The 6,300-nt window shown below is 61.4% G+C and overlaps 1 long non-coding RNA gene across 3 annotated transcripts; it reads right to left on the reverse strand.

The window, feature by feature from the left end:
* Positions 1-224: 224 nt before the first annotated feature.
* Positions 225-5,759, reverse strand: LOC139079290 (uncharacterized). 3 transcript variants are annotated; one of them, XR_011532781.1, is made up of 5 exons: positions 5,654-5,759; positions 2,638-2,839; positions 806-895; positions 531-706; positions 225-386 (listed from the first exon to the last, which is right to left on the reverse strand). It is a non-coding gene; the product is annotated as an uncharacterized lncRNA (long non-coding RNA). The 3 variants fall into 3 exon arrangements; XR_011532783.1 differs by lacking the exon at positions 806-895 and having other exon boundaries at positions 5,654-5,755; XR_011532782.1 differs by lacking the exons at positions 806-895; positions 5,654-5,759 and adding an exon at positions 3,379-3,501.
* Positions 5,760-6,300: the final 541 nt, after the last annotated feature.

Consider the following 6,300-nt stretch of genomic DNA (forward strand, 5'->3'; position numbering starts at 1 on the left):
TGAACGGAAGGATTCTAGAGCCCCAGAAAACCAGAACGGCTTCTCTGAAGAGCCTCCTTCCAAATCTTGTTTTCCTGAAGGCTGCCCCTACCCTTAGGAGAGCCCGCTGCTGCCCCGAGGCCGGGAGGGGCACGGAAAGGAAAAACTGATGGTGAGCGGGGCTTCTCCAACGGCACGCAGGTCCCGGGCCCCGTCCAAGCCATAATTAATTGGTACACATGCTGTGAGAGTTTACAAATGTTTATTCTACAAAATCGAGCACTCAGATCCAATGAGAAAACGCCTCTCTCCTGGCGAGTGTCTGGGGCTGACCAGTGACTGAGGGCAGCTGAGCTCAACAGCTCACACCGCTCGAGATGATGTGTCAGGAAGGCCATCTTCTGTGTCTGAAATGTGCAGGGTTTCCACGGTTGAGGCTGGTGGGCGGCGGTCCCTTCCCTCCCTCTGGACGCGGGCACAGCTTTGCAGACATGAGCGGTGTCCCTGGATGAGAGCCGTGCCTTGGGGTCACCCTCAAGGGGAGCTGCTACCTGACCGCAGTGGCTCTTCCTTCCCAGGGGTCAGTGTGCACGCTGTCCTCTCCATCACCAGCCAGGTCCCCACATCATGAAGCACGGGGGCCTTTCTTCCAGGCTCCTGGTCACAGCCTGCCTCCCACACTTGGGCTTCACAGGCAGAGTCCCTGGTTCCTGCCACAGCACCAGCCCTGCAGACACACCCATCCCACAGCCAGTCTGACCCGTGCTCCTCGACCTTCATGCCAGCGACCACCCTGAGACCCCTTGGCTGCCACCCGGATCCTCACCCTGCGCTGCCTTCCTGTGCCCACTGGTCCTCGGCTGCACAAGCGCTTGGCCTCGAAACCTTCTGCCTGTGCCCCCTCCAGTCTGTAACCCTGCAGTCCGGACATGACACGCAAGAGGCTGGGGCCAGCTAAGGGGACAGATCTTCAGAAAGGTGACAACCACCTCCCTGGGTCAGGGGAGCCAGCTGAGGACACTTCACAGAGATGTGCCCAATATCACAGTGTGTCTTCCGGTCCCCACCCTCCAAGCCCCTCGGAAACCCACACCTCAGAGGCTGGGAGAACCCGAGGCTCGGGTGGCCCAGCTGCCTGAGGCCAGGGCGTCCCCTGAGCGCCTCTGGGGCACCGCGAGGCTCGGGCACAGACAGGGGATGGTCGGAGGGGAGCAAGCAGGCTGCTCTTTGTCGGGGTTTGACCTCAGCCCACGAGCTTCTTTCAAATCTTTCAGCTTTGTGGTTGCACAGGAAAAATTTCCTAAAGCTTTTGTAAAACTTGAAAAGGTCTTGCCCTCCTCGTTTCCCCCAACCTACAAACCCCAAACAAGGCACAAAAAAATAAACAAACCAACGGAACTTCATCTTTGAAACTCAGGCAATAATTGACCTTGAAAATCCGATCCTGCTTTGTCCCTCCCGGGCCTCCTGGGCCCAGCTGTACCCGGCCCAGAGGCCCCATGGCTGATCGAGGGTCCCTCTGTGAAGAGCTGCTCTCGTCCCTATCCCCTGCTCTCCCCCTCTCTGCCTGAGCATCCTGGAAGCTTCTGGAATATGCAGGAGCCAAATCTCCTCCAAGTCAATTCCCTTCAACGTGCTTAGGTTTAACTTTTCCAAACAGTTGGACTAGTCGATACTGGGCGTGAAATGGTGCAGGTGGTGTTCGTGGGGAGTCGTATATAATGTCTGCCAAGATGGTTCAGAAACGCCCCATTACCCCCCATCAGCCCTTCTTGGTCATGAACCTGAGACTACAGGACCCGTGGCTTGGTCCAGCCTTTGTTCTAGGATGTATAGACGGAGCCCGGGCAGGGAAGAAGGCGGGGTTTAAAAACAGCAGGCTGTGGGGACATCCTGGTGACCATCCTCCCCACGGCAGCCTTCCAAGTCACCCTCCGTCCACCCCGTCCTCCACCTCCACCCCCGCCACACATCCCCCTCAGCTTCCTCGCTTGTAGAATTGTTCACAGGGCGAGTGTGTAAGGTTAAAATGCAGTCTGTAAGAAGGTTTCATTGATTCGTGAAGGGAATACGATTAACATGTGAATGTCCCCTGAGCCCCACAGAATAAAAAGAATTTTGACCTGGCTGGCTCTGTGTCACCCCTTCCCTTCCCCCCCAGGGAGAGCGCTGTATTCACCAGCTGGGTTTCAAGGTTTTTATGATGCAGATTTGGGCCCAGAGGGCACAAAGGGAGAGGTCTCAGGAGGGAGAGAGAGGAGCGGGGTCTCTCTGGCTGGGCGAGCTGCACGCTCCCCTTTGTGGCGGAGAAATACGGAGAATGGGTGATGCGGAAAAAAACAAAAGGAGGCCAGTCTAGCTCGTCTAAAGGGCCGGGGAGGAGGACTGTCAGAGAGAAGGCTCCAGAGAGGAGGGGGCATTGGGGGGACGGGGGAGTTAGACAAGCGGCACTGGGACCAGGAGCTGCAGCCCCTACCACACCGTTTCCAGAGACACCAGCAGCCACCAGGAGTCCTTGTAAATTCTTTGGTCGCTGGACTGCTCCTTCCGTGTCTGTAACTCAGGGGTGCGCTGGGACACTTGGGGCCCTGGGTTTACCTGGGCTACACACCCATCCAGCCACCGTTCACTCATCTCTTCCTCAAATGCTGAGCCTACCTTATGGCTCCGGCTCTGTGGCTGGTCATGCACGAGGCGGTGGTTACAGAGATGAGCCCAGGGAGAGGAGGAGCCAGACCAAGCCAGGGAACGTTTCCATTCAGTGTGTGCTGGGCGTCATGTCAGGGGCAAGCACAGGGGAGCCGTGAGAGCTAAGAGGGCAGAAGTCCCTCCCCTGGAGAAGCTGTGTCAGAGAGGTGGCCTGCAAGATGAAGGACGAGGAGATACTGTCCATTGGCAAAGGAATGAGGGTGGGAGAGGGCACGTGCAGGCATTCTTGGCTGAGGGCACAGCATGTGCAAAGGCCCAGGGGCCAGTTTGCAAGTCTGTAAAGACTCTGGCATGGAGGAAGCTCTGACTTTACAGTGATGGGTAGTGAGAGATGCGAGTTTGAATTTTATCCTGGAGGCAAAGGGAGCCAAGGGAAGGATTTAAGGCCAAGGATGACAGGAAGCTCAGGTTTTCAGCTCCGAAGTTTGCTTTGGCAGCTGCACGAGAAAAATCAGCTGAGGGGTGAAGACTCCACTTAGCTGCACAAAGGTGAGGGTCTTACCTGCGGCTACCTCCACCAGAGCAGGCACAGGTGTGAGTGTGTGCCTGTGTGTGCGCGTGCCAGCATGTGGTATCCATGCCGGGGTGTGTATGTGTGTGCCTCTGTGTGAGCGAGTGCGTGTGTGTGTGTCCCAGCTCTGGGACCTCAGTCTGGAGAAGGGACGTGGAACCAGAAGCCCCCCCACGTACAGGAACCCCTTGCTCCATGTTCCCGGACAAGCGGAGAAGCCGCGAGAGGTGCAGCGGGCGGCCTACGGCTGAGCGAGGACAGACGGTGCGGGAACAGCTGGAGGAGAATCAATTTGTTCTCTGCTACAGCAAGACATAAACCAATTAGAGCCGCCCCGACAGGGGCCTTGGTGCCGGGAGAGACAGCAGGAGAAGGGCAGATCCAGGCATGTTAATCCTTGCTGGTGCCTTCCAGCTGCCTGTGGGATAAAGCTCAGCCTCGCAAGAAGGGGCCAGGTCCCCCTCCATCTGCTTGCTGCCTCCCCTCAGGGTGGTCCTCCAACACCGCCCCCTCCTCAGCCCACCCCACACACACAGGAGGTAACAGAGGGCCTCAGGCAAAGCGTGCACTTTCCTGCCCCAGGGCTTTTGCTCATGTGAGTCCTGTCCTCGAAATGCTTCTCCTGGCCTCCACAGGCCCCCAGCCTGTGCCCCGCCTCCCTGGCCCACCCCCCAGGGGCTCTCCTTCATCCCAGCCAGGACAGACTTGCTGTGTCTTCTTTGTGTTGTCCCGCTGCTGGCCTTTGGCCAGTGGGGGCTCCAGCAAGAGCACTGGGAAGACTGGAGCCACTGGGCTTCCACTCCAGCCCGAGCTCGGTGCCCGGCTGTGGAACCGAATCTCTCCAGGATCCCCTCCACATCAGTGCGAAGGGGTCACACGCAGGCCTCGCAGAGCCATGAGGGGTAAACAGCGCCTGCCGGGCATGGGCGCGAGGGCCAGTCTGAGAGGCTCCCTCTGTGTCCTGCCTGAGCCCCTGTGTCGGCCTCAGGACCCCTCCCCCCGCATCCTGGGCCTAGCGCCCAGTGGGTGCTCAGGAAGGCTGGCTGCTTCGTGGTGACCCTGCCGTTCCTCTGACCACAATGCTCCCCCCACCCACCCTCTGGTCCCCTCGGCCTACGCACCCCCCAGCTGTGTCCAGGCCGGGAGCCCGGCTCCTCCCACCCCTGCTGGCTCCTGACGCCATGCAGCTGTGAGCTATCCCTGCGCGGCCCCCTGGGGGCTGTGGCGCCCTCTTTCCAGGAACCAGCATCCCAGCATCTGCAAACTGAGATGGTCCAGGCTGCGCCTGGGGGGCCGGGGCTCCTGGACTGAGTGAAGGGGGCGCATTGCGGGGGAGTGGCTGGGGAGCCCACCTTGCCTCCTCTGGCACCTGGCCAAGTAGGCCCACGACGGGTGGTCCTGTGTCCCCATGGCACCATCAACTGACACCTTCAGTACCACCTCCCTGGCCCTTGGTTTCTCGGGCCCTATGTGGGTGTTGCTGCGGCAGGGCTGGGCTGGCTGTTGGCTCGCTGGCTTCCTGAGCACCTCCTGCCTGCCCGAGCGGGGCTGAGGGCTGGCGACTGGGCTTCACCTTCCCAGTTTAGAGGGAAGAATGTCACCTAGGCCATAACAGAACTCCATGAGCAGTCTGTGCTGGCTGCCTGGAGGAGGGGACGCTAGCTGGCCTTGAAGGAGGATGGGGATGCGCCCAGCGCAGATGGAAAGGACAGCCCACAGCAGAGGCAGGGGTGAGGCAGAGCAGGTGTGCTCTCCAGGGGACCCAGGGACCTGGGGGGTGGAGGTGGGCAGGACCCCACCAGGAGAGCCTCATACACCTGGCTGAGAGAGTGTGGCTTTCACTGTGAGGGGCACAGGGACCCAGTGGAAGTGGGAGAACGACAAAGTCAGCTTTGTGCCTCTGAAAACCTGGAGCCAAGGAGGTGAGGTGGAGAGGGGGAGGCACAACTTGCTGGGATGGAGGGAGGGGATGCTGGAGGGGAGGCTGGGATGGGTGCCCCGGGGGGGGGGGGGCGGAGAGGGGGGCAGCGGTTACTGGATTCTTGTATGTTCTCTGGAGGAGGTGAATCTGGAGAGCAGGACCCCAGACAGGGAGCGAGGCCCTGCTGTGACCCCAAGGACCGTGCAGGGAGGGCTGGGCCCCGCCGACCCCAGGGGCCAGGAGCAGCAGCAGCAGGCCCCACAGCCAGGCTGTGTTCGAGGGGCGCACAGCCCCGTTACACCAAGGACGAGGAGGTGCCCTTCCTCCCAGCTGCCCTATGCCCTGGATTCCAGGCCACCCAGTCCCTCCCTCCAGGGACAAGCCGCAGGCCACAAAGCACACAGTGAAGCCCTTAGCCAGAGCCACAGGGAGGCCGGCTCCCTCTCAGCGGGGCCGTCTTTCTAGTAATCTCCGTTGTCCCAGGACAGGAGCAGAGCAAGACAAAGCTCCGGAGGCCGCGTGGACAGACTCACAGACAGCCGCTCCGGGGTCGCAGAAGACGCCACGCCCGGCATCTCCGCCCGCACAGGGGGGGAGACACGATGCACCCGGCGGGCACACCCCACGTGCCGCACGTCCAGACGCACAGGGAGACGCGCCGGGAGACAGGACACACCCCACGCGCTGCACGTCCAGATGCACACGCAGGCACGGCCCCGCCAAAGGCCCCGCGCGCCCACGTGCCGCCGCCAGCCGGCCTCCCCGGCCCAGCCCCCACCCCGGGCAGGTGGCAGTCGGGCGGATGTGCAGGGGCGAGGAGGACTGGTAAGGCGGCTCGCCCTCCTGACCTGCAGGCCAGCAGCCCCCGAGTGCCCTCTGCGTGCCGCCCGTGGGCGAGCAGGCAAACGTGCTAACGGCAAGAGCAGAGGGAGAACCGCAGAGGCGCTGAAACACCGCCTTCTAGAAGCTGCTTGGGGAAGTGGCGCGTGAGAAGCACACCTGCGGGGCTGCCTGTCCTTGGGGGTGAGAAGCCAGCTTGGGGGAGGAGCTGATGGGGGAGGAGGGCGTTCCAGGGGCTGGAGCTCAGGGAGAGCTAGTCAGAGGAGGCGCCTGTCCCTGGCAGCTGTCACCACGTCCTGGACACCCCCAGGGCGACGGGCGGGTGCACACCGTCCTTTAT

Source organism: Equus przewalskii, chromosome 25 (genome assembly GCF_037783145.1).
Source record: "Equus przewalskii isolate Varuska chromosome 25, EquPr2, whole genome shotgun sequence".
Classification (NCBI taxonomy): Eukaryota; Metazoa; Chordata; class Mammalia; order Perissodactyla; family Equidae; genus Equus; species Equus przewalskii.